Genomic DNA, 27,420 nt, shown 5'->3' with positions numbered 1-27,420 from the left:
ATGTAGGAGTTGGGGTTGCATCCAATTTTACCTACAAAAAGGCAAAACCCTACCTGTCAAGAAGTTCAACCCTGTAAAAGCTACCCGGTGTTTAGTGCCGCTTGCAAACTCAAAATAATGCTCAGGTGGCTTTGCGTCTCCACAAAAAGCCTCCACAACACCACGTTCCCAGAACTTTAATGTCCTTTTACGAGCCACTGCCATTTAAGTCAGTTGTTTGAACCCAGTATGTTCAGCTAAAGGTAACGGAGACTACAAGTCCCAGGATGGATTGTTTTGTTTAATGTAAACCCAGAGGGGGAAAATGGCGTCATCTAGTCGCCCTATAACTGAAGCGGATGAATCTAACGCTCTACAACCCACGCATGCCGTGCAGCGGTAATGTGGCTGGGCACGCAGAAAGTGTTTGCACCAAACACTGTCATTCTTCAGCTCCTGTCATCATCACACAGCCGCTCTGCTGGTCTCTGTTATGTGTGTGGTTCGTTGTGGAGCTCGGAGTGCTCCAATTGTACACTTTTCAGGAAAGGTTCTAGAAAAAAAAAGACATCTTTCCTGTTTCCAGGCCGCAAGGAGTGGTTTCCTCTTCGAAAGGCTTGGCCTGGCTTGCGTTTATTCATGTGCTTCCCAGCACAATGCGATCCACGTCACCGGGAACAAAAAGTGAAAGTCGGATGGTGTTTATGCCGGGTTATGGGGCGCTTGGGGGTTAATGTTTGCATTTCTTGGCCTCTGCATGGTTTCTTTAGCGGGGTGTCGGTGGTGCACTGGCCTACAGAAGCCTCCATGCCGTGAGCCTCGTTTCTGTGGGTACCTGCTTTTCTGCTCCTATCATGCTCTCTCCCAATCAGCCCATCCCCTTCAATATGTCCTCACCCCCCATCCCTTTGAAGCAAATATTGTATCAGAAAGCACCCAGTATGTTATTCCTCACTCTTAAATGATGTTTTATGACAGTGCTTCTGTTATTTTCTTTTTTTATTTATAACTTTTTTATAAAGCACCAACAGGCAAGTGGGTCTCAGAGAGCACATTGAACGAGACAAGAAAAACCAACAGAGAGTCAGGGAGATCAAGAATCAGAAGTAGTGCTGACAGTCGGATGAAGAGATCCAAGAATTAGTCTGGGTTAAGATTGAAAATAATTGGTTTTGATGGCCTTCTTGAATGTGGACAGATTAGCCACCTGACGCATGGGAGCACGAACAGAGTTCCAAAGTGGGGGGGGGGGGGCTGCACATCAAAACAAGTCCCTGCGAAACGATCCAGCCTGAATCTAGGCTGGACAAAGGTGGGAGCCGTAGCAGACCAAAAGGTTCCTTACGTTGAGATGTATCCTAACACGATCCGAGAGATTTTGACTACGTTTTAATCCTTGTCTAGGGACAGATGTGCTTTAAAAATCTTTTTGGGCCCATTTGACCACATTTTCTTGGACGGGAGAACCACCAACCCCTACAGCGAGTAGCTGGGGTCTTGCTCGCTGTATTTGCTCGCATGGTGATATACAGGGCAACTTTGAGAAACATTCCGATGCCCACTTTTGGCTGCCAGTCCACCGTGTGGAGTCATGCCTTCTTCCTCAACACCGGAGTGCATTTTGTCAGTGTGGATGGATGTGTGATATGTTCTGGCACGTGACAGTTGTCTGGGTCATGATCCGGTTTCTCGGCAGGTAGCGGTCTGCTGAAATGGGTTTCCCTAGGGATGGACTCCTGGAGCCAGGTCTAGTCTTGCCACCTTTACTTAACGTGACAAGCGGTCTTGAAGGCCCGTCCACACTTCAAGTGACCCTGCAACCTTGCTTCGACCATTTTTAAAGCTGGTATTGCATGGTGGTGTGTTTGAATTATTAAGCTGCAATATGTGTTGTTGCTTTTACATGTTATTTATCTTTATAAAATACATCTAAGTATTCACATGGAAAGTGTGGGTTTTTCGGGGTTTAACAACATAAAACGCCCGGGGTAGAACCCCCAGATGAACGCAAATGCTTCCTTTCGCCAAGGAAACCGATTTTAAATAACCAAAGACACGCAGTTAAAGCAGAATCCAATTCTTATTGAATCAGCAAAGTTGCCACTCTTGGAACAATGTGCTCTATAACAAGAGGGTGTATGATTACAGATTTAACATATTATAAAGGCAGGATTTATGCCTTTCGAATATCAACTAAGGTTACTTGGTTATAGCTGCATCCAACCAGTGTCCTGCCTAAAAGTGACACAAATAGAATATACCGCTGTTACGTCTCCACTACCATTTTTCCATGTTTGGCCTTAAAGGGGGGATTAATTATAGTGCACTCACAATTGGAAAATACTTGACCCCCCTGCAAGCTCCAACTGGGCCTCGCAAGCAGAAACAAATACACAGGAGAGCACATTTTCACGTTTGCACCACCGCACAACGATGTGGGTCGAAGCAGGCTGGAATTCTAGCTGTAGTGTTATTATTAAGTGCACGTTCACCACAATGTGGCTCTATGGCGATGTATCCCATTAGGGAGATTGGAATAAGTTAGTAGACAGTAGACCACCATGGGCTATTGCTGAAAAGCAGCTAGGAAAAGCCAGGGCTTAGGTGTACATTAGGAAGAGTGATAAGTGGGAGAGGTAGTGAATTCCAGAGGGTAAGGGCAACAGTACAGACGGCCCGGCCATGCATTGTCACCAACTCTTGAAACATATCCATAACAAAAATGTTGATTATTGATGTGGTTCACAACTCAAATAATAGGTTCTTAACACTTCAACGGCAGATGTTATACCGGAGACCAAATTCAATATGAATGGGTTTCATGAACATCATTAAACACTGAACATGTTATCTACCTGTAAAAACAAAGAGCATATACATCTATTTAAAAAACAATCAGCTATTAACTTGTTCTAACTCCCTATTCATTCCATTCCTTTTGTGTGACAACTAAGCACAAGAGAAAAAGATTTTAGAAGTTTAAGGATTTTAGGGTAAATAGAAATGTACCCTAAAGTATTTACAAAAGACATGTTATTCGTTGTTCCTTTCAAATATCAATTTGGGTTAACACTTTCCAACAAAAACGTATAAACCCTCTACAAAAGTGTGTTGCTAGAATGCCATGCAAATAACTTCCACTCAACGGCCAAACACCAGGGCCTTTAAATGGCGGAACAGAAGAGGGGGGCCGACATTCTACCCAACACTAAGACGGAGCCCCGTGGGTATGACACTCCAGCACAGCAGCACAGCAGTCCAAGGTTGAGCAAACACTTGACTAAGTCAGTTGGAGCCATTCATTGGACATAACACGAGGTTGCGCCCTTGAAGCACCTTTCATAGAAGGGCTGAAATGATTGGAGCCAAGCCTCAAAATGCTGATGCAATAAGGAGCGACGGATGCATAACTCAGGAATACTGCTACCCCTTATTAAGGAAGTTGGGCTTGTAAAGCCTACATCTTGTTCATGAAGGCAAGCCAACGTTGCAATGTGTATGGCGTAGCAGATCTGCCCATCAGGAGCCTGCTGCGAGGACAGGGCAATCCCTTCAGGAGGGGCAAAGTGCCCCAGTTATGCTGAAAGTGTGTGGGAGAGTACAGAGAATCGGATGGAGAGTCAATTGAGCCATGTGTTGGAAAAATGGGTGAGGTATATATGGCAGTACTTGGCTCGGCTGTTGGGTGGCCACAGCATGCAATGAGCAGAGCTTAGGTACTGGCTATGAGAGGTTGGGCTGCCCACCGAAACTGGGAGTCGGCAACAACAGGCTTGCAAATCGAGAACAAGGACTCTGTGTCATCCTTTTGAGGTGCTTCTGTACGAGAGAATATGTGCATGTGACGTAGGTCCCAAGTGGGTCACTCCAGCACTGGCACCACCCTCCCTGGGTGTCTGCATCGCTTGATCACTGAGGTGTCTGGTGGAGGCTTGAACTGTGCCGCTGCTGCCAGCGAATGCAGAGAAACTGTGGCTGACCAGTGACTGGCAGATTCTTCCAGACATTTTGGGGCAGAAGGGGGATCGCATACCCAGTTTCTGCAGGCAGCACCTGGACTGAGTGAACCACTGGTTCCACATCTCGTTTGGTGGCCATCTTGAAGAGCTAAACCTTAGTGGCGCGTTACACCTGGGTGTGCAAAAGAGGAGAAGGACTGACGCTGGATATCAATTGGACTTTATCGTAGCACTCTAGCCCACCAGTTACAAATGGACACTGTTCCAGTGGGATCACCAATAATATGTGAGAAACACAGCGCACCTGTACACTGGTACAGGAACCATATTGGATGACAGACTGCCATTCCTCTTGGGTTTCCATCACTCAGTGTTTGTTCTGACCCGGTTCTGCTCAATATAACTTGCCACCATCATGCCCTCCCTAACATCGGAGTTGGACTGTCGCAGTGCGACAAGCAAGCGCACAGGGAGAAATATGCACACACAAAAGACAATGGCCGGGCACCATACCAAAAAACACTATGCATCCCAATTCCAAGCAATCATCTTAGAAAACAACACAATGAAGCAAAGCATTAAAAGATTCAAGCAAAAATGAACGACACATGATGCGTAGGTAGATCAAATGTATCAGCCTACACATGGTTCATCAAACGCAAGGCACTGAAGAGAATGAGAGGCAGAAAAGGGGTCTGGAGGATAACTATGGAATGCTGCCTAGGACCTTGATAAGACAATAAAAGAGATACAATAGCTACGAGCAAAGGTTAAAGAATCAGAAAATGTATTGCGCCAAAATAATGTGCTAATTGTAGGACTGCATAGTAATTCTGAAGGCACTTGTCTGCATTCCTACTGTAGCATGTTATTCGAGGAATACCTGGCTTTATTAGATGCTATCGAGATGACCATAAAGCAACTCCTTTATACTTAATTCCCCAAATCTACGAAATAAGGCAGACTTCTGGTATCAGATCCGTGGAATGTATTCTCAATAATGTGAAAGGTATTTTTAAATAATGTCACAATAAGACTATTGAAGGATTTTTTGATCAAAGGTTCTTGGTACCCCATGGAATACAATGGAGCTTTCAAATCACTTAAAGGCTCTCCTACTGCCTTGTACCTGAATTTCCTGGCTACCTTTCACCTCCAACATGAAGACAATAGGTGTAAGTTTGAGAAGCCAAAAGGAAGAATACACGTTTCTGCATTTGCATAATATTAGCTCACTCACTAGAGATGTTTTTATGGAACCCACCACAGAGTGAACACAACGTCCATGATAATGCCCGCCTTTGGCATTGATCGCAGGGCTCCTCGACCTAGGAGGACCGCTTCTGGGAATTGAAATGGTATGATCCTCCAGCTCACAGCACTTCTGGCTATCTTATCCTGCCATTTTAGATCCGCCGAATAATTGGGTACAGAGTGGCGCGTGCCCACTTTGGTATTTTCTTTCCCTTGTCAATGATCTGGCAGAAGATGTGCATATGTATTGCTGCTTCATTTGATCTGAGGTTCAGGGATGCCATGCTGGCTTCCTTAGGTTTTATATTATATTCGGGTGGTGGCAAGATCATTGAACACATGATTCTACTTCCTTGCCATCGAAAGCGTTGGCAACGATTGTCCCATAATGCATTTGAGTGCTGCTACGTGATATCAGTGGGACTACATATTCAGTGCATTAGAGTTTTAGAGTTTTGTAAGCATATACACACACAAATTAATTAATGAATGAATCTTTCATAGTGCGCTTAATACCGGAGACCAGTCTCTAAGCGCGAGACTGGGATTCAAAACTGTGGTGCTCTGCATTGTCTTGCTTCAAAGACAAATGCGCAGCCCTTGAGCTATCCTCACTAGGCTTCCCATGTGACATTTGTGAAATGTATTGGGTATAATATTGAAGGAAATGGAAGCCTGATTAAAAAGGAGGGTATTGCTCAGACAAGTGACAAACTTCCAAGCTGATATAGTTTTTCTTCTGGAAATCCACCTGGACTTCGCAGAATCTAATAAATCATGTAAACCCGGGGTTGCAAAAGGGTCTCATACTGCCTACACCAAGAAGTATGTTTTTGGTCCTCGAATTTGGAATGAGCTTCCCTTGAATCTCCAGCTTCTCGAGTCCTTGACAATTTTTAGAAAAAAAACAAAAAACCCATTTGTTTATATAGTGCAGATTCTACTGCTAGCTTGAACTCTGTAACACTGCTATGAATCATGCAAGTAACATTGCTGCACCTGGATGCACATGTGCCTGGTAACCTCCTGGGTATGCGCGTTACAAATATATGCGCGTTATACAAATGTATAAATCAAATCAAGAAGAGAGGGGTCTGTAGATTGTAGGTGAGGTACCTCACATTGGGGCTCACTGAAACTCTTTGAGCTATGTACTTATTTATTGATTGGGGTTATTTATGGAGTGGTGATTTAGCTTTGAGAAGCAGTGGAGAACTGTACAAGAATAAGATATTAGGAATACAGGTAAGGAGGCACAAGTCGCAGCAGGGATGTGTTACACAAAAATCAAGCAACAGGGGCAATAATATGGGGTGATAGGCAGTAAGCTGACAGGTGAGTGCAGTGGTGTCTATGGTACATGAAGAAGCTGCTCATTGAAGAGTGGGGCTTTGAGCTCCTGTATGAATGGCATGAGGATGGGTGCAGGTTTAATGTTAAAGGCTCCACAGCCTGAGAGCGAAGGTCATGAATGCCTATTTACTGTTTTTTTCCCTTTAATTTCTGCAGCTCCAATCTGGCCAGGTCCTGGCCTCTTGTGGAGCGTTAGCCACCAGAGATGGTGATCTTGTCAGTTGGGTAGGAGGGAGCATGAAAAGTGCAGCTTTGTAAATTATGCAGTTGGTCTCGAAGGCAATCTGTGCTGGTAGAGGCAACCTATGCAGTTCAATGAGCGTGGGGGCAAACAATGCAGTTCAATCAGCGTGAGTGTAATGGGATCAAATTTGTGGAGGCCTTTGATGAGGCGGTCTGTGGCTTGGAGGCTCGCCTCATTGGTGCCAGGGTACAGATGGGTAGGCCGGTGAGCCTTTCCACCATTCAGATGAAGAGGGCCAGATCAGAAGTTATTGTCTGGAAGGGAGGACTCGATTGTCCACAATAGAGAGAGTACTGACCTGCTCTGGTTTTCTTTGGTATGTACATTTTGAAGGAGTGATGGATGTCAAAGTGGAACCCAAGGGACATGGTGCATGGTGCAAGCAGCTGGGTGAAAAACCTATAGGTTCATGATGTGCAGCCAGGTCTGGATGTGTGTATGTCCAGTATTATTGGCGAGGTGGAGGATTTCGGTTTTTGTGGGGTTGAATTTGATGTATGAGCAAGTCGCCTAATACCATCAGATTGGTAATTCATTATTGTGTATGAGCAGGTGGAAAACAAGCCATTTCATTTACCAATGTGTGTAAAAAAAGCTTCAACCTGCTTGAACATCTCACATTAGTGGCAGGGGTGGACTGGGAACCAAAAGAGGACCAGGAAAATACATTTTCAATGTGCCCCCACATTACACATGTTCAGCAAGCTCAACCCTTTTCCTATGGGAACATTTGGAAATACCCCACAAGAGAGGTCCCAGGGTGCAGAGGCCTACCGTGAAATCTCCAGAGTTCCCTATAGGCACGTCCACCCCTGATTAGTGGGTGGCCATTTCAAAGTTGTCATGCAGATACGGGAGACCAGCTACACCTACAGTATGGATGGGAGACCGCCAAAAGCCACCGTTTCTGGCAGACCAAACGGGAAGGTTTCACTTTGTCTATGTCTGAAGAGTCCAAAATCCTCAAGCAGACGATTTTACATTTACTCTATCAATCATGGCAGCTATGCCCCAAGGGACATGTGCTTTGGTCAATGGCATGTTAGGACTCAAATACACAATGTTGACCTACTCTTCTAGAACGTACCCAGATGTAGCAGAAATAGAGATATCCCATGCTCCAAAGCACCAATCTAAATGAAGAATGAATTTAGCGATGTTGATAATTGGATAGCCAGACATCAGGAATGGCCTTCTCCAGATCACTGGTGACTACTGGGAGGTGAACTAGGGTCCTGAAGTTCATCTATAGAAATTCTGGGATGAAAGGAAGCCATTTGTCAAATAGCAGAATATGTCTCTGTGGTATAGTAAGTTGATTTCGCTAAATGCACGGGGCACCTAATTGGTCTGGAAGATTAGAATCCAGCAATGAACAAATAAATGGCAAGGTGCCCCAAGGGCGCTCAAAGCCTCGGGAAATCCCAGGGGTCAGACGAAGGAAGTTACGACTGCCCATATGCAAAGTACTCTAGTTCTGTAAAGAAAGAACCTTTGATGGTGGTGATATGCCGCTGGGTATGTTGACATTCTCGTTGAAATGCAAACAGCAGGTGAATGGTACATGCTCTGTGGTTAATGCACAAGGTCGAAAATACTAGGTAATCAAAAGAGAAATTGGTATTTTACTATGCAGACTTATATTCTCCTTTAACCGAGTTCCAAGGCCTCAAATAGAACACTTTTTGATGCAATACATCTCCCACATATTACAGACGAGGATTTGGAATTGCTGAACGCCCCCATTATGAATGACAATGTGGCAAAGGTGATACACTGTCTCCACAATGGGAGGGTTATGGTAGGCGAGGGATTTATAAACCGCAAACTAATCACCCACCAAGGGCACCAAGGCACTGGCTGGAAATTGTGTAGAAAGCATTTTGACTGAAAAACAAATTCCTTTACCTGTTCAAAGATTTTCAAAAGCTAACATTGTTAACAAGATTGCTACTGTGCAGAGGTAACACATTCGAGTGCCACCAGGTTCGACTGGGACATCACAACCTGTCTTTTTTCTTTTTATAACAGACATTTGTGTTTTCTATAAGATGTAGATTAGTGGAACAGAGGTAATGAGAAGGATGACAGTAGCAAAACCTGTCCGGTAGGAACTTGGGGCCAACCTTATGAAGAGCTTTGTGCAGCAAGCAGAGTGCCTTCAGCTACTGATGTTGCGTCAGGCCTGGTGGAATATGTGATCTTTTTCTAATCTCAAATATGATGCTGGCTACTATATTCTGAATCTGCTGCAATTTGCTCGAGTATTTTGTGGGAGTCCTAGGTAGAGTGAATTACAGTAGTCTAGACTCAAAGAAATAGACGTGTCCATCCCCGTTACATAAATATATGTAGAATTCTACCCAGAGATCTAAAAAGTGCAAAAAGGGCTGAATCAATTGTTGGACAAGACTAGACATACAATAATAGTCATCATATCGAACGACAAGATTCTGGATTTTTGTAAATGGTGAAAGGCGAGCGGGGGAGGCAAAGGAACATGGCCATACATACGGAAGTTTGCCATAGGCACTCTGGGCTGGTTCCTGTTCATCCACTCGTTTACAGCTGTCAAAAAAGCTATTCATTTTAAAGTTATTTGCTTAGTGTTGTTCAACCTGAGCAAGATTTGAGTATTGTCTGTACATTTAAAAAGGATTGTCAAAAGAGTTTAAAGGTTTAGTGAAAGGCTTCATATAAAGATTGAATAGTAATGGAGACAAGGCTGAACTCTGTGGCACTCCGCCATCAGATCATTGTCAGATTCAAAAGTGCCTATAACAATGTTTGGAAATGTGAAGATGTACATGTTTTAAGCCAGCCATGCAGTGTGCTGGAAAGCCCCAAACTGGGAAGCATGGTGTGATCAATGGTGTCGAAAGCTGCTGAAAGATGGAACAAACCACCAATCTGACACCGCCATCATCCATTTCGCTGATGTGATCAACCACAGCTTCAGTCCCTTTACCAGGATGGAATTTAGCCTGGAAGTCACCCAAAGTTTGATCAGATTCAAAGTTTCGGGCCTTGATGGGATCCCCCTTGATGCTGCCATTAATACGTAGAAACATTAGCTCCCAAGATGGAACGGGTGATCAGGCAGGCACTGATGATGGCTCCCCACACACATTTGCGGTACAAAGTGTTCAAAGCCACATTTTTGTTTTTTCATGGACAAGGCATTCATCTCTGACAGTGCAGTTCCTATCAAACAATAAACCCTTGGGATGAATCCCTGTAAGAGGTTACCAGAGGAATCAGCTATCTGGAGTCTTTCTTTCTTCACTGGGGGATCAAGTGATGTAACCCACGGCACAGCGGGAGGCTTAAAAACCATGCGATGGCCGGAGGGTGAGGACTTCGAACTGAAGTAAACAAGCCACGCTGAGGACACCAAAGGCACAAGATACCTTCTTAGACAACTAATGTAGAGTCCCAAAAGTTGCATCCTGCTGCTCACAGTTCAGGAGCTCCAGGAATCCAGATCAAAGCCTTATGGTCTATTGGGCGTTGCTGACCAAATAGGTTTGCAGCTAGGTGGAAAAAAGGTATGCCGCTGCGAAAGTCATGAGAACGAGATGAATACTGGTAGTGGACAGACACAGGAAAGTGGCGGAAGAGCTGAACTGCAAGAGGTAGGCCGTGCCAGATATTCCCTAAAGCCCCAATCACCTATGTGGACCCCAATGAATGAGCAGATGAAAGATGTGAGAGTCTAACAAGGGAGAGAGAGAAGAGCAATCACCCATAGCCATGGGAGAGTGAGCAATGTTGTGGGGAGGAAGAACACAAATGAAGGACAAGGAGTAAAGCTGGAAGCTGGGGTCTGAGAGGGAAGGCTCAAAAGCACTTAGGCAATTAAGCATTTGATAGACATTTATTCTGAGGAAATGCTGCCCATTCAGAAATAGAGGCCTAAATTACATAGAAAATTGAGACATTTAATTCTGAAATAAAGCTACCTGTTGTGAAACAGATTTACAAGTCCCAAAGTAATTTGAGACACATTAATTTACAAGTAACATTGCATGCTGGGAAACAGACAAAATCCCCCGAACAAACTGCAATTCATGACAAGCTGAAATACTTGTTACACGCCCAGCCAGTACACACATCATTCACTCTCAACCATGTATGCATGCATCCAACAAACACTTACACTGAACACACCAGACACACCAAGTGCAACATGTATAGATCAGCAAACACCCATCCCCATGCTCGCACTTACCTGCGGCATGTATCCCTGATGCCCTTAACCGCGTTGGCGATTGGGCACGGCATAGCTGGGTGGTCTTGGGGCAGGCACCATGTGGAAGCCAGTTCTTCTTGGGTGCCGCCATGTTTTATTCTCCATGCAAACGCAGCAGCCCATCTCTCCTGAGTTCCATCTATGCGCGGTTCGGTCGGCATTCTCTGGTTGCCATTGCAACATTTGCGCACCAAAAAGGGTATGCAATCCCATTTCCCTCTCAACTGAGAGCACCCTAATGCCAGTTACCTGGGTTTTTCAGTGTTCGTCTGTCCTTTTTACAGTTAGCTAGCTTTTCTTAACCCTGGACCTTCTTCCCAACCCAAATCCTTTTGTGTCCCTTCTCCCTTGTTTTCTCTTCAGTCCTACAAGTCTGGGTCCTTGCAATTGTCTTCCATACCTGCTTTGACGAGTCCTGCCAGCCTTCCCTCCTTATGTGCTAGCCTGTCTCACCATGTTACCTACCTTATCTGCAGAGCCCTGTCTCACCACCTACCTGCCTTGTCATCTAATCTAGGCTGGTGTAACAAGTATTCACACTTATGTTTGCTTTTACCCTTGATGCAAAGTAAAAAAATGCAATGACACAAAATTAATATATGGCTAGACCGTAGACACCCACGAAAGCCAGTCTAGCCACATAATGAAACTCATCATTTTTACTTTATCCCTGATGCCAAGCAAAAAATGCTATTGCACATTGAGAAAGTAAATGCACACTGGCACTTCTAATGTAGGTCAGTCTAGCCCAGTGGTCTTCAAACATTTTTGGCCGGGGCCCCCCTGAGCAAAATTTGGGCAGGTCGGGACCCCCCAGAAATGCCAAATGGACAGTATGTATTGCGTGCCATCACCTGCTCCCATCAGTCACTGGGCTCCCTCATCCACTCCCACACAGTCCATGGTCTCTCCCCACCCCATCACACATCCTGGGCTCTCCCCACTCTGCTCCCACCACTATCCCATGGTTCCTGCCCATTGTGCTCCCACCATAGTCCGTGGGTTCCCCCCATCCCGTTCCAAACACAGTCTGAGGGCCAGTGGCGGCTGGTGATTTTTTTAAGTGGAGGGGCATAACTATTTCCCCCAAAAATGCCAAAGCGAGCGAGCATAGTGAGGGAGCCAGAACCAATAAAGAGGGATTCGAGGGGGTTTCCCCCTGTGAATTTTTGGTAAATAATGGGTAGAAATGTTGCATTGTAGAGCATACTTTTAACAAAAAAATGGGTAAATAACCGTTTGCAAATGGTGCTGGGGGGCCCATGGGGCAGGCATGACATTTATTACTGGACGTCTATGATAGATAGATGTCCAGTAAAAAGATACCATCCCTGTCTCCTGGGCCCCACTGGGCCTAACACAATCAACATGATTATGTGTGTATGCAAGGCGCTACACATTCATACAGCAATCACTCTATCATTCACACGAGCATCCATCACCATACACTCACTCATAACATAAGCATACATGCATCCATACACATGTTTAAATAAAAACAATGAACATAAACATACCTTCTGCATTGGCCTGCGTGTGGGTGCCGAAACGCCCTGCTCCAGGCTGCTCTGTCCGTATGTGCGAGGAGGCGCACGAGCTCCCCCTCGGACATACAGACATGCAGTGCCCCAGCCAGCATTTCCAATGAGCTATGCAATGCTGGCGAAGCAAAACACCCCAGCACTTGCATGTCTCAGTGAGGAACTAAACTGAACTGTCAAAGGGAAACGGTGTTTCCCTTTGACAGTTCAGCCAGCCCAGCAGCACTCCATCAGCTGGAAAAAGCAGCTGAGGGAGTGCTCACTGTTTCACTGGGCTGGCTCCTTGGCTCCTCCATAATGGGTGAGGAGCCACTGGGTGGGTGTCCCCTCGCCATTATGGATGAGCCGCCAGGCTCGTACTGGCCTATAGGGCAATGCCTGTACCAAAAATGTAAAATGCTAGTGTGGGCCATTCAAAATGGGCCACCATTTTGGCCAATGTGGACCAGGTTTATGAGTTACTTAACTATGCAGTTAGTAATTTTGACCATTGTTGCTGAATATATCACAATTTACTTACATTTTAACACAAAGCACTCCCTTGGGTACTATTGAAACAGTGGGCCTCATTACAACCCTGGCGGTAGCTGTGCCGGTAAAACGGGCACGGCTACCGCCGGAGTTGTATCCGGATCTGCCACCCGCGAATGGGCAATTACCGGGTCATGCCGAGTTAAGCAGACCTGATAATTGCCCTTTTGCGGGTGCCGGTACAGCTAGATCCCCATTCCCATCAGAGCCCCATAGGGCTCAATGGGAATGGGGAGCTTGGATGCACCGGCACCGTTAATAATGGTGCCGGTGCATTGGACGAGCTGTGCTCACGGGTACCGCACGGCCTGCCAGGTCAGACCTGGCGGGCTGTCAGGCACCCGCAAGCACAACTCTTACTATGGCGGTACGGTAGCAACGGTGCCAGTAGCTTACCAGCCCCGTTGTTACCGTACCGCCATAGTTGTAATGAGGCCCAGTCTGCGACTAAAGGAATGACTATCCATTTACAACTGCGGGCCACGTTTTCATTGTTGCCTGAGACAGTTTCATGTTTCAACCCGACCATGTGAGCCACCCCTGCCCATTTCTTCCAATCTAAAAAAAAAAACAATATAAGGTTTATTTTTTAAAATATTTCTTGCTGTGCACTCAGGGCTCCCCAGGGATGCACCCACGGACCCCTGGGGAGTCGCGACCCACAGTTTGAATACCGCTGATCTAGCCGCACAATAACACGTTTATTTGCTTTTCCTTTGATACAAAGTAAAACATGCCATGACCATGAAGTGAGTATATGCAGACTGACACTAGTAGTGCCCGTCTGCATATACTTTCTTAATGTGCAATAGCATTTGTTACTTGGCATCAAGGATAATGCAAACATGATAGGTGTCATTACCTGACTAGATTGGCCTACATTGAATGTAGGCCAGTATAGCCAGGTAAAAACACTTAAGGTGTTTGCATTACCTTTGATGCCAAGTAAACTAGGAAACTATTTCCTCACTGACAACACTATTCTAGGACAATCTAGCCAGGTAATAACACTTAACATGCATGCTTTACCCATGATGCACACTAACTGTGCATCAAGGGTAAAGCATGCATGTTAAGTGTTATCATCTGGCTATACTGCCCTACAGTTAATGCAGGACAGTACAGACAGGTAATAACACTGATGCTTGTTTAAGCCTTTGTGCACAGTAACTGTCCATCAAGTGAAAGCATGAAAAGTGACCTTACCTAATTCGACATGACAACTCTTGTCCTGAACTGACCCGATTGGTGACAGCCATCTCGCTCTTTCTGCCCTATACAGAAGGCAAAATAAGACAGGAGGCTCAGTCTCATATACCTCAATTCAGTGGTGACATTTCATTGAGTGGTCGCTACCCCACTTGTTGTATATGCTCTCAGAGGAAGTATGGCAAGTCTTAGTAAACAAGCAGCTTTCTTTTGTTAACCTCCAGAAGATCAAGGCCCTCTGAGGCCTGGGACCACGCTACCATGCTATATCCAACTTTCCCTCCCTAAATGCTTCCCTGCTATAGCACTACGCGCCTCTAACTCCAACTCTTTGCTTTGAGTAGCGTTTTCCTGTCAGATAGTGGGGGGCAGGTCTCTCTCCTCATCTGGTGCTTGAGCCAGACCTCCTCAAGTTCTGGAAACTTCACAAAGCGCTCCAGTTTTCTACCTCCTTCCCTCTCTCCCTTCTCTGCTAATCACCCCACTGCCGCTGTGACTGATGGCCCGATCCTCATGAACCTCACAAGATTCCAAGGCTTTCTTTCCAGTCGATACCAACACCCCTGGCCTCCACTGCACTGCCCTTGCGGGCCACTGCTTGGCGGCTCTACATCCCACTCCTGGGAGTCGCCTGCACTAGCACTTAGCCTGAGGCTCTCCCACTTACCCCCCTTAACACTTCCCTCCTGGGCCCTTCACCAGCACGTGTCACTCCTCTGTCCCAAACTCCCTCCCTCCCTTTCTCCTGCACTTCTCCTCACTGCACTTGCACGCCCGAATGCCACAAGGCTTAGTAGGACCATGACTGTATTTTACTGTTTTGCCATTGTTATTTGTCCCCTGTTCCCTTCCCATTTAGTCTTGTGGTGCTTCGAAACACTATTCAGTTGTATGAGCGCCTAACAAATGCTCAATAAAATAAAATAAATAAAATAAAAACGTTTTCAAATCGTGGTGTCGATTTGAATGCTAAATAATCTCTTATAATATAAGCCCCTGCTCCCTGTTCTACATCCATAAGGAGTGCCCATTGCTTACAGGCTTCTTTGCTCTTAGTCTTGGCTCCCGAGCCAAAGGGATAGGGATGGATCCATACTTCAGGCAATCTGATTGTTGTCAACATGGCTCTGATATATGTTACCCAATGCAAATCTCCTTCATCAGGGGTTGCCAGAAATCCTTTAGTACTTGGCAAAATGGAAGCAAGTTCTCACAGTTCCAAATGTTGGCCCAGTAAAAAAGGAGGTTCAAGTCCGACAATGTAATTGATATCTAGGAGCCCCAATTCCATTCGTGTTGGCATTGAAGGCGACTACATGGAAGGCCTAAGATCTCACTTATGTACCTGTGCATCATGGGTACAGCAAAGAAGTGTTATTATGTGGATTGTAGTCTAGCCACGTAATAAAACTTCACTTACCATTTTTGTCTTACCCTTCATGCAAAGAATGCCTTGCCCCAGCAGCCCCAACCCCTACATTTAGGGGTGGAGGCTGACACACATGTACACTTTCATGCAAATTCACACATCACTCATACAGCTCCTTGCATGTGCGCATTAATAAAGGCAAACACAAGCATACATACATGCATACAAACATACACATTTAATTAAAAAGAAATCATGTAACTTGCCTGTATGCACCCTTCCCACACACTCACACGTGGCCACAGCGAGGCCCAGAAGGCCCATTCCCTCCTCACTGCATATCAACACGATGCCTGACCGGAGAGGAGTACTCTCCTTTCAGTCAGCATGGTCATGTTGTGGGTTTCTTCCACGTGAACATGCTGACTAACAGGAGAGGAGTCCTCTTGTGTCAGGCAGCGTTCTTACGCTGCTAGCGCAATAGTGGTTGCGTAATAGTGGTTGGCAGCAAGGTCAGTCTTCCGGTGCCCGCCGCCTTCCATTATAATATGCTATGTTTGTTACAAAGGCAAAAGGGCTCTGCAACAAACAAAAAAAAAGGCTTAGTGGGGGACACACTCTTCCTTAGGGACAGACAGCACAGTCTCCCGTGCAAATAAAGCACACGGGGGAACTGTGCTGTCTTCCACTCAGACAAGGTAGCAGCCTGCCATGCAGGTGAGAAGGCGGCACCTCCGACCCACAGTGGCGGGCCGCCAATGGATATAAAGACACAGCCCCAAAGATCATGCGTCATAAAGTCACCAGCTTTTAGTCATTGTCTAAAACAACTTTCCAGTTTACTTTGAAATGCATAAGTGCTACCTCAGTTCAAATTACTAAACCTTAGTGTCCTAATCAGTTACGCGGCATTCTCTCATTGGTCAAACTCTGTGGTCTACTTAAAATTCGTAGTTTTTGTAACATCCTTTCCTCCAGCACAGACACAGTTTTCGCTTACTTCTCATGCCAACCACCATCCTCTTGCTCTGCCATCCCGATCATGCACACAACATACCTGCCGAACCCGCATGGATCCTCTTACTGCAAAATGGGTTTCCTCCTTCACGTCATCACATCCCTTGGTGACAACAGTGCCTTGCTCTTCAGCCCCTCATGTCACAGCTGCTTCCCAGCACCGTCCCTTCTCTTTTCTGGGAATTTCACCTCACACAGCCTATACTGGGATAATAGATAATACTCACTAAAGACTCAGCAGTGGGATATACTGCCTGGTATTGCCCCACAAACCTCTAGATTTACTGCCTAATTAACACATGTTATCAGATGGGTTCTATTCTAGACCACCTCTCAGGCAATCACAATGCTCAATGTGCAGATCATCTCTGCTATAGACTTCACTCCAAACAATATGACTTGAGCAGCATCCTGAAACCCTACGCTTACCGTTTTAGCTTGACAACTCCATATACTAATAGCCTTATAGACCTCAACGGGCACATGATTGCTTGGGATAATGAACCTACCCCAATGTATAGTTCCGCGCTTCTCCTCGAGCAATACCTAAGGAGCAGGTCATTATCTCACGATCATGACGCCTCCCTCCTCTATAAGGCTTGAAGAGAAGTTGAAAGTGATCAGAGAGTAGGGTCTGGTCTAGTCTTCATTCAGCACAGATTGTGGTTTCTGTTGCAACCCTGCATTAGAAAAGCACTGCTCAAAATAAAGAAACTGTTCATAAAAGACACAGTGATTGCTGCCAGCATGAGGGAATGCTATTGGGGCTGGCTTAGGACATCAAGTGCCGGCACTGCCTTGGGCTAGTTTACCATAACTTTATCAATATTTTTGGGGCTTTAGCTCCCCTCCCCCCCCAAAACCAGTCGTCAGTGCCACTTCCACTTCTGTTGCAAGTGTTATTGTGATCATGTGACTAGCATGCAGACAGCAAGGATATGCGTTTGGGACTGTAACTGTAAAAATACCACATTGCGTTTGTTTTACAATGCTGCATCAAGGTTATTGTTTAAGATAAATGTTACAGTTACAGCTTTTGTTTCAAGTCAAATATAACCGGTTATTATAAAAAGGTATGGGACACAACATTGCATAGTGCAAGAATGTGTTTACTCTGAGGAAGCTTTCCTTGCATTCCCCACCACGGAAAACCCATCATCATGTAAACAACGGCTTCTTCGCCCATGGACGGCATTTAAGTGAGCAGCGGGGGTAATCTATGCTGGCTCCTGTTGGGGGGGCTGTCCTGAGCCCCCACTGCGTGCCCTTAAGCCCCCACCGAAAGGACACACACACAGCCTTTCGGTTCGGGCTTCCCGGTCGCTATGCTCGCGGCCGGGAACGCCGCTTTATTTATACTCTGGGCGGTGGCGTGCAACGTCACGCCGCCGCGTAAGCCCGTCATTACGGGCAACGCCACACCCCTCCTTTTTCGGGAGGAACCACAACAACTGCACTTTTAACTATAATAACTTTTAACACACAGCTACACTACAAACCACCACTGAACACCCAACACCCCTTTATTGTCAACCACCCGGATCCCTTCATCACAGTTTACTGGCTAAGTGTCCAAGTACATACTCGCTGAGGTAAGCAGGTTTCCCTCGCCCAGTCCTCTGGGGGTACCTCCTGCCTACCTCTGGCCCGTGATGTCCCTCAGCCGCGGCTCCCCGGATTGGGGAGTCTGGGACATCCTCCCGAAGATCTCCATCAACGGGTCCTCTGGTGGGTCAGGTTCAGGCGGCGTTTCTGTCCGTGGATCACCCAGTTTCTTGAAGAAACTCACATTCCGGGTGACGGCAGATCGCCCATCCGAGGCCGTCACCATGGATCCCTTGACCGCCACAACATCCAAGGGCTCGGGTTCATAGGGGAGTGAGAGTTTCCCATGGGGGTGTCGGTTTCGGACTAGAACTTCGTTTCCCGGCTCAAGCCGTTGAGGCCGGAGACCCCTTCGCAGGTTTTCCTGGTCAATCCTCACTCGCCTTTCCATTTCAACCCGCTGGTTATCAATCACTCCAGGCTCTTTCTCCACAGCCTCGGGTAGCAGGCACCGGGGGCATCTCGAACAGCGCTTCTGCGGGAGCCACTCCAGTTGAGGCATGCGGGGTGGTGCGATACACCCGCAGGAATTGGTACAGGGCCCGTTGTAGGGGCTGACCCTGTCCCTGGGCGATTCGGAATGTCTTGTTAAGAGTCCGCATGAGTCTCTCCGCATCGCCATTGGCTCGGGGCCACAGCGGTGACACCTTCCTGTGCTGCACCCCGCAGCTCTCCATGAGCTCGGAGAACCGCTCACTTTGGAAAGGAGCCCCATTGTCTGAGCACAGAGTGTGGGGAAACCCGTGGGCTGCAAAGATCTTCTCCACCTCCACCACCACATGCGCAAACGCCACGGATTCGACGAACTCCACCTCTGGATATCTAGAGTACTCATCGACAATTGCCAGGAAATGGGTGCCCACCGACGTCGATCCAAAGTCCGCGTGGACGACATCCCAAGGCCGTGTGCCTCGGGGCATCGCTTCTATTGCCGGCTCCCGTTGCAGAGGAGAGGCTGCCTGACACCACACGCATGCCGCTACAAAGTCATCAACCCTCTTCTCTAGTTCAGGAAACCAGACCTTCAACCGGAGCCGCGCCTTGGTCTTGGCTGCGCCTTGATGTCCATGGTGGGCCAACGTGATGACCTCCTTCACTTTTGACAGGGGGACGACAATCCGGTCACCCCGGAGCAGCAGGCCCGACTCCGAAAACGACAACTCGTCCTTCACTTTCCACAGCTGTTCAAGTGTTGTTCTGGCCTCTTGTGTCCGCCCGGCCACAGCCTCGAGGACAGACTTCCAGGAGCAGTGTTGCATCGAGTGCCTCAGTATTTGAAAGCATTCGTCTTGGGCCGTCGCGGCCTCCAGCTCCGCCAGTGGCATCGCGTTTGATGTGGCCGCCTCCACCACCATCCGTACATGTCTGTCAGCCTCTTCTTCGCAGATATCATGCCCCTCTCCCCCGCACACCCCCGGGTGGCGGGAGAGGTAGTCCGCCGCATTGTTGGCCCCGGGCCTGTACACCAAGGTAACGGAGTACTCAAGGAGGGCGAGCATCCATCTCTCAATCCTGGCCGGGGGCTTTGACGATGACCGAGCCAGGATTGGAAGCAACGGTTTGTGATCGGTTACCACCGTCACCGGACGACCCAAAACAGAGTCGAAAATGTCTGCAGCCCCACAGCACCGCAAGGGCCTCCCGCTCGATCTGGGAGTACCTCTGCTCAGTCTCTGAGAGTGCCTTGCTGGCATATGCCACGGGGCGAACTCCCCCGTTGCGTTCCACCTGAGTTAACACGGCCCCCAGGCCAAAAGGGCTTGCATCAACAACGATCTCTGATTCCAGGGCGGGGTCGAAGAATGCCATGGTGTCTTCTGTCGTGAGGGCAGCTTTAATGTCCTCAAAAGCGGCCTGCTCAAGTGGGCCCCAGTGCCACGTTGACTCCTTCTTCGTTAGGGCCCGGAGTGGTTCCGATCTTGAGGCGAGATTTTGGATGAAATGCCCACAGTAGGTCACCATCCCCAGAAAACTCCTCACATCAGACACCGATTCGGGAGGTTGTGCCGATTTGATTCCCTGGACATTTCTTGGATCAGGCGATACCCCTCCCTCCTTGAACACAAAACCGAAGAATTCAATGGAGGTGCGCATGAACTCGCATTTTTCCTTATGAAGGGTAAGGCCCAGTGACTGGAGCCGTTCCGGGGTCTTTCTGAGCCTCCTCATATGGGCCACCTCTGTTTTCGCGAACACCAGAATGTCATCGCTGATGTTGAGAACGCCCTTGAGGTCTGCCACGGCACCCCTAATAATGTTCTGGAACACCTCGGCGGCAGATGACACTCCAAAACTCAACCTCTTATATCGGTACAATCCCCGGTGGGTGGTAAACGTTGTTATGTACCTGGACTCGGGGTGGAGAACGACCTGGTGGTAACCCGCTCGGAGATCCAGTTTTGAAAAGAACCGAGCCCCTTGTACTCCCCGGCTCTGCCTGCCCTGTCGCGGGGTCCTCCACTAGGACGTCTCATGCCTCTGCCACCTCGCCACACGACGCACACCTCCTCCGATCTCACTGACCGGGATCCTGCCTCCATCTTATTGGCCCGAGCCTCCGCAACCTCATGGCTACGTCCGAGTTCCAGTATGCGGGGCAGAGTGATGCCTGGCTCTCTCAGGACCTGCCTCCTGAGTTTGCCGGAGGAGCATGCCTGGATTAACATTGTGCGCATCATGTCTTCCGCATCCGTCCATGCACATCCTAGGGAGAGGCGGCGCAAACAACCATAGAAGGTGTCCAGCGTCTCATCATCCTTCTGTTTGGCCGACAGCATAACAAATCTCTCATAGTCCACATTAGCAAGGGGGAGGAAATGTGAAAGGAGTGCCGCCTTGGCCACATCATAGGAGGCATTGGCAGGTGCGAGGGATTCAAATATTTCCTGGACCGCAGGCCCTGCGGAGTACAGCATGGTGGCCACTCTGCTATCATCGTCCGTCACCTGAGAGTCCTTAAATACATATCAAGGCGACTCATCCATCTCCTCCACCGGGGGCCCATGCTCGAAGGTGGCCCTGATGCGTCAAATTAAGGAATGGGCTGCAGAGCAGCGTGGGCCGCAGGTGCTCTTGCCTGAGCCATGATGGGGGGTCCAGGTTGGGCAGCTGGCAGCACTGCTGGAGGTCCTTGCAGGGGCAACTGTGGAGCCGGTATCGGCTGTTGCATTGGAATTTCTGGAGGCTGCCCAGCTTGTTGAGGGATCGGCGCAGCCCCTGCCCCGTCATCCGAATCTAACATAGGTCTGAGCGCACAGGCACCCCCACCAGTTGTCCTGGGGGCCGCAACTCAGCCACCCTTCACCATCCACAGTGTGAGTGTCTATAAATGTGAAATCCGATACCAGGTACACACTACGAGCCTGACAGCTCACCTGGGATGGGCACCAGCTCCAAGGACCAGGAGCAAGGCGTGCTGGTGTGAATGTCTCTCAATCACAGCCTTCTCCGATGATGAAGAGGACGAAGAAGATACTCCACCATCTGATGATGAAGGGGACGAAGAAAAATGCTGTCTCCATCCGCTGGCATCCACCAATGTATAGGTGTTCCAAAAATTAAGCCATAAGCATGGAGTAGGCTAAGCAGGTCCAGCCATGTGAACCCTTCTCCTGGCTTTCACACGACGTAGTAGCACCAAACTACATGAAAATCCACAATCCAACCATGGGTGTGCAGATCATGCTGCCTGCAAGCAGAATTTTCAAAAATTTGGCCCGGATTCACTTCCCCCTCCAAACCGAAGCTCGGAGAACATCCGCGGCCTACCAGACAAAATGGCCGCCGGCCACGTGTACAAGCCACAGCCACGGCGTAAAACGGAGCATCCAGGCGCTCCGTTCATGCAGAAAAATTCAGAAGCCTGCCTCGCCGGGCCCGGGCATCCGCACTCGCTCGTCGCCACTATTGGGGGGCTGTCCTGAGCCCCCACTGCGTGCCCGTAAGCCCCCACCCGAAAGGACACACACACACACACAGCCTTTCGGTTCGGGCTTCCCGGTCGCTCTGCTTGCGGCCGGGAACGCCCCTTTATTTATACTCTGGGCGGCAGGATGCAACGTCATGCCGCCGCGTAAGCCCGTCATTACGGGCAACGCCACAGCTCCCATTGCTGCATAGTTGGCATTCTTACTTCTTCAAAGCATTGACATGCTTTTCTTACAACTTCCAAGATCATGCGTGGGAGGAGGCAGCAGAGTTTTAAACGCATCTACAGCCTCCACCCTGCATAGTAGAACAAGCACTGGAAAAGCCAACAGTTTGGCCTTTTGTATGGCCAATCGATAGGCATTTGGCAGGAGCTGCCATTTTATGCGCAAGTACGGTTCTATGTGGAAAAACTTGCCACGAATAATCCTGCAGCTGAAAAAGCTGACTTTAAAAATGCACTTTTGAACTTTCTTGTATGGGGGCAGGGGGTGGGGGGGAGAACCCCCTGTTGGAGGTTAAAAAAGGGACGTGGCTCCCTTAAGGAAAAGGAACACAGGGCTAAGGGGGAGGGAACCAGGGAAGGGGAGGAGGACAGGAAGTTACTCAGTTTAAGAATAAGAATAAAGAAGGTTAGATACACATACGAGTCTCAGTGTCTTATTAAAGATAGGCCCGTGGGCCAGACGTTACAACTGGCGACGAGCCAGGAACCCACGCCCGCGCCCCAGCCTCCCTGAACAGGAGGCTCAAAGAAGAATCATCAAACAATGCGATCCGACGCCATGAGACGTGATCGGATGGAAGATTGGAGAGGCAGGAAGCAGACAACAGTGGCTGTGGAGAGTGCGTAGACCCCCAGCAAGAAAAGTAAGTAAGCCCAGGAAGCTGTAGACCCGGCAGCGACAGATGCATGAAGGGAGGCACCACTCACATCGAGGACTGCAGTAGTCAGTGGCCACAGCAGAAACCATGCGAACCGCAAAGAAGACTACGCTGTGCATTCCAGAACACCGGAAGGCACGCAGGTACGCAGCACGGACAAACCCACTAGAACGTGAGGATTTGGAATACAATACGCATCACGACCAAACCCAATAGAACACGAGGAGTTGGGAAAGAAACGCCACTAAAACGTGAGGATCCACCGATAAACATTATCAAAGACGCCAAAAGCAAGTGCGTGGCACACGTGAACCACAAGGATATTGGCATATAAACCATCTCCACGCTGCTCGAAGCATAACAAGCATCACAGTGCAAAAAAACAGGGAAGAGAGCAAGTGCGCCTGCGCTGAAGACGCCTAAGAAGAAACCAGCAACCACAACACTTATCAGGAAGAAGCCATAATGTCACAGCTAGTGGTGGCACAGGCAGACCAAGTCGCTCAACCCGCTACAGGAGTAGCTCCCACCAACCCAGTGTCCTTTCTACGTCCAGCCTAACCCCTTCACCTTGGAACCATAAGACGACCAGGGTTAAAGATGGCAGGAGTAGATGGATGAATTTGAAGAATTCAGGAGGGGAGTTGGAAACCAAGACGCACCTAACAAACTAGACATCTTCACCAACCCGATAGGAAAAGAAATGAAAAGCGTCATTAAAACCATTCCCCCCCATCAACTCCTCATCACCGCAATCCACGGTCGCCTGGTTGTACTCCCCAACAGGGACTACGAAGGTTACACTTTCAATCAGTGTACCCAGAACCCTCATGAAACAATTGGCCAATTTATACTACGTCTACAAAGAAAAATTATATATTGCGACTTGGCAAACTTTAATGATGATGAGGCCATCCACCTAAGGGTAATAGTGCATAGACTCGCAATTTAGGAAACATCTGCTAAAAAGCCCCTTCCACTACAGGAAATTGCTGAACTAGCAAGGGTCTACAAACGAGTTGACATACAGGCCCCCAGATAGAGAACCCAAACAAGACAGACACGGTGGCCGCCATGGTCAACAGCCCCCCCTGCCCCCATGACAAGCCCGCCAAATGGGAGCACCATCCCGCCAGGACACCTGGGACGCCGCTCGAACCCGAAAGACAATGCTACAGGTGCGGATTTGAATTCCCACACAAGGGCCAGGGCCACCGCTGCAATCTGCTTCCTCCCGGAGGTTCGACCTGACAAGAATGTCTAACGTGCGACCATACCCAGACAGAGACCTGCAAGAACCAGCTCCGGTAGAAGCACCACAACATATCCAACGCACCCTGGGTTCATTCGAGCTGTCTAGAACTTACAAATTGACATGCATGACAGAGGAGTCGACACCCAGGAACACGCCTTTCTGACACAACCTTATCTAGGGGAAGACCAACAACGAGAATTCCCCGCAGGCATCCCAAGTGAGAACCCACCCACGGAAGAAAACCCAATAGATGCAAAACAATAATACGAATAGGATTGGTACATTAAAGGATACGTTCGACTCATCTATGACACATCCGATGATAGCACAGCCCCGAAAGTAACAATACTCCTTGGAGGGAACAACACGCCATTCCCTATTGACACAGGGGCCACTGTCAATGTAATGAATGAGAAGACATATGAAACCATGGCTGCCACATACTGGTTACAGCCATCCCAAGCCCGCATCTTTCAGTGGGGTGTACCCCTACCACTGCAATCCAGGGGACAATTTCTATGCGACCTAATACACAGAGAGCGACGATTCCCCCGTCGTGACTCACATCATTAAAAGCCCAGTCACAGGAAGATGCCTCCTTAGTTACAAGACGGCCACCGTGCTACAACTGATCAACCTTCAATATGAGCAGTCTGAGAAAATCCAAGGACTCCCGTTGCAGGCCCAGACAATACAAAAACTAACCCACAAAACAATCGACCTGGACGAACTCAAGGTAATGTTCCCCAACCTGTTTGAGGGTGAAGGCATGCTGAGAGATACGGTCATCAGCCCGCACATCGATCCTCAGTACGACCTGTGCCACAACACCCCAGATGGATAGGGTTCCACCTCCAAGCCAAGGTGACACATGAACTGCAAGTACTACTACAACATGACATAATAGAAAGAGTGGAAGGCCCAACCCCATGGGTGTCCCCCCTAGTGGTAGTTCCCAAACCAGATGGGCGCCTATATCTCTGTGTCGACACGCGGATCACGAACATGGGAACGACATCCTACACCCAACATAGAGGACATGCTGGTGAGACTGAATCAGGCCACCTGGTTCTCAAAGCTGGATCTGAACCAGGGTTACCACCAGCTGGTCATTGACCCCGCATCCAGAACAATAACAACTTTCACAACTCATGACGGCCTGTTCCACTATAAGCGGCTTAACTTCGGTATATGCTCGGCAGCTGAGATATTCCAGGAAACGATAGAAAGGTTGATAGTGCCAGAAACCAACGCCTTCAACTACATTGACGACATCTTGGTGTTCAGAGTCACTCAGGATCAACACGATGATGCACTAAAACAAGTGTGCACCATCTTGCACAAAGCAGGCCTCACCCTCAATGGCCCAAAGTGCTCCATCAACAAGCAGAACCTTTGCTTCTTCGGCCACATCTTTTCAGAACAAGGCGTCAGAGCAGACCCCATTGTCAACCTGGAACCCCCACAAGATGTGTCTGAACTGCATTCCTTCCTGGAGATGGCAGGCTACTGCGGCTGATAGCTGCCTCACTATGCCACCTTGACAAGCCCACTCAGACTCCGCCTCAAGAAAGGTCTCCTCTTCACAAGGGATTCGCAGTGTCAGGAGACCTTTGCTGTGACCAAAAGAGAACTGGCCAACAATCACCAGCTCACTTATTTTAACCCAGAGTGGGACACTGAGATCACAGTCGACACTAGCCCAGTCAGACTGTGTGCCATCCTAGCCCAGACCAACCCACACCTGAAGTCGCAGGCATACATAGTGGCATACGCCAACCGGGCACTCACATCCTTTGAGCAAGCCTACTCCCAAGCCGAACGAGAGAGCTTGGCAGTGGTCTGGGCATGCGAGTAGTTTCACCATTTCATAATAGGGAGAACCTTTGTCCTCATAACGAACCACCAGGCACTCTTGGAGATCTTTGGAAACCCCAAGATCAAGATGCCACTGCGGATAGAGAGGTGGGGCATTCGCCTCCAGGAGTACAACTACACCATCTTTCACAAGCCAGGTGGAGAAGCCAACCCAGCAGACTACCTGTCGAGGCACCTTGGAAGTGCCCCAACCCCTGCCATGAAACTGGAAGCGGAATCATAGGTCACCTATCTGTCTCTGAACGCCCTTCTCCCCGCTATCACCAGAGAACACATTGCTAAGAATTGCAGGCCCGACCCTACCATTCAGGCAGCCGTCTGCCTCACGAACGCCAACAGATGGCGCCATGTGTCCACCAAACACTTTGAAATGGTGGAGGTGGACAGGAGAGACCTGCAGAGAATGGAACGAATACATAAGGAACTAGCCACAACAGAACAAGGGACACTCCTGAGAGGAAACCGGCTAGTAGCCCCTCCCTCCCCAAGAGCCTCAGGAAACCCTTTCGCACACGAAGGACAGAGGCATAGCCAACACCAAGAAGATTTTACTTAATCAAGTTTGGTTCCCCTACATGGACACCATAGTTGAGGATACATTGAAACTCTGAATACCATGTCAAGTGACAGCAGCACCTACGCCACCATGCCCACTCCAAATAGTCCTGCTACCCGACGGCCCCTGGGAAAGGGTGGCCATGGACTTTTATGGACCCCTGGAAGAAGGAGGCCAACGCCGAACATTCCAAATTTCCCCTGGTGAAACATGTTACATCTACAGCATTTCATCAAGTAGTGACAGTAGTGGATAAACTGTTCAGCGAATGGTGTGTTCCCAAAGTTGTCAAAACGGACAATGGCCCACCATGTCAAGGACAAGAATTCAAGAGGTTTGCCACACACTTGGGGTTCCAAAATCAAAGAATCACCCCGCTACGGCCGCAAGCCAACAGCATGGTGGAACGATTCATGGCAACTATAGAGTGCGCCAGAAAACAGCCGCAGACCTAGCGTCCATGCCACAATCAATTTCCCAATTGCTGAGGAACTACTGGAATACCCCTCACGAAGCGACAGGCAAAACACCAGCAGAGCTCATGATCAAGTACAAACCACAAACGCGCCTGCCACAGCTCGAGGATTACAACCCAGCTGAAGACGC

At 48.4% G+C, this 27,420-nt stretch overlaps 1 protein-coding gene across 4 annotated transcripts in view; it reads right to left on the bottom strand.

Annotated features, from left to right (window-relative positions):
• The window catches only part of LOC138473098 (prominin-1-A-like), a 1,012,351-nt gene that overhangs the window by 910,521 nt on the left and 74,410 nt on the right, over nt 1-27,420 (bottom strand). For 3 of the 4 annotated variants that reach the window (XM_069611612.1, XM_069611614.1, XM_069611615.1), the window contains exon 2: nt 14,320-14,387. The exons of the other annotated variant lie outside the window; for it this stretch is intronic. The gene's annotated coding sequence lies outside the window, so the exon portion shown is untranslated. The remainder of the gene's footprint in view (nt 1-14,319; nt 14,388-27,420) is intronic. 4 annotated transcript variants of the gene reach the window in all.

The sequence above is a fragment of the Ambystoma mexicanum genome, chromosome 8 (genome assembly GCF_040938575.1).
Source record: "Ambystoma mexicanum isolate Mex_15411 chromosome 8, UKY_AmexF1_1, whole genome shotgun sequence".
Taxonomy (NCBI): Eukaryota; Metazoa; Chordata; class Amphibia; order Caudata; family Ambystomatidae; genus Ambystoma; species Ambystoma mexicanum.
Note: the sequence above shows the minus strand (reverse complement) of the source record. Positions and strands in the feature narration are given on the sequence as shown.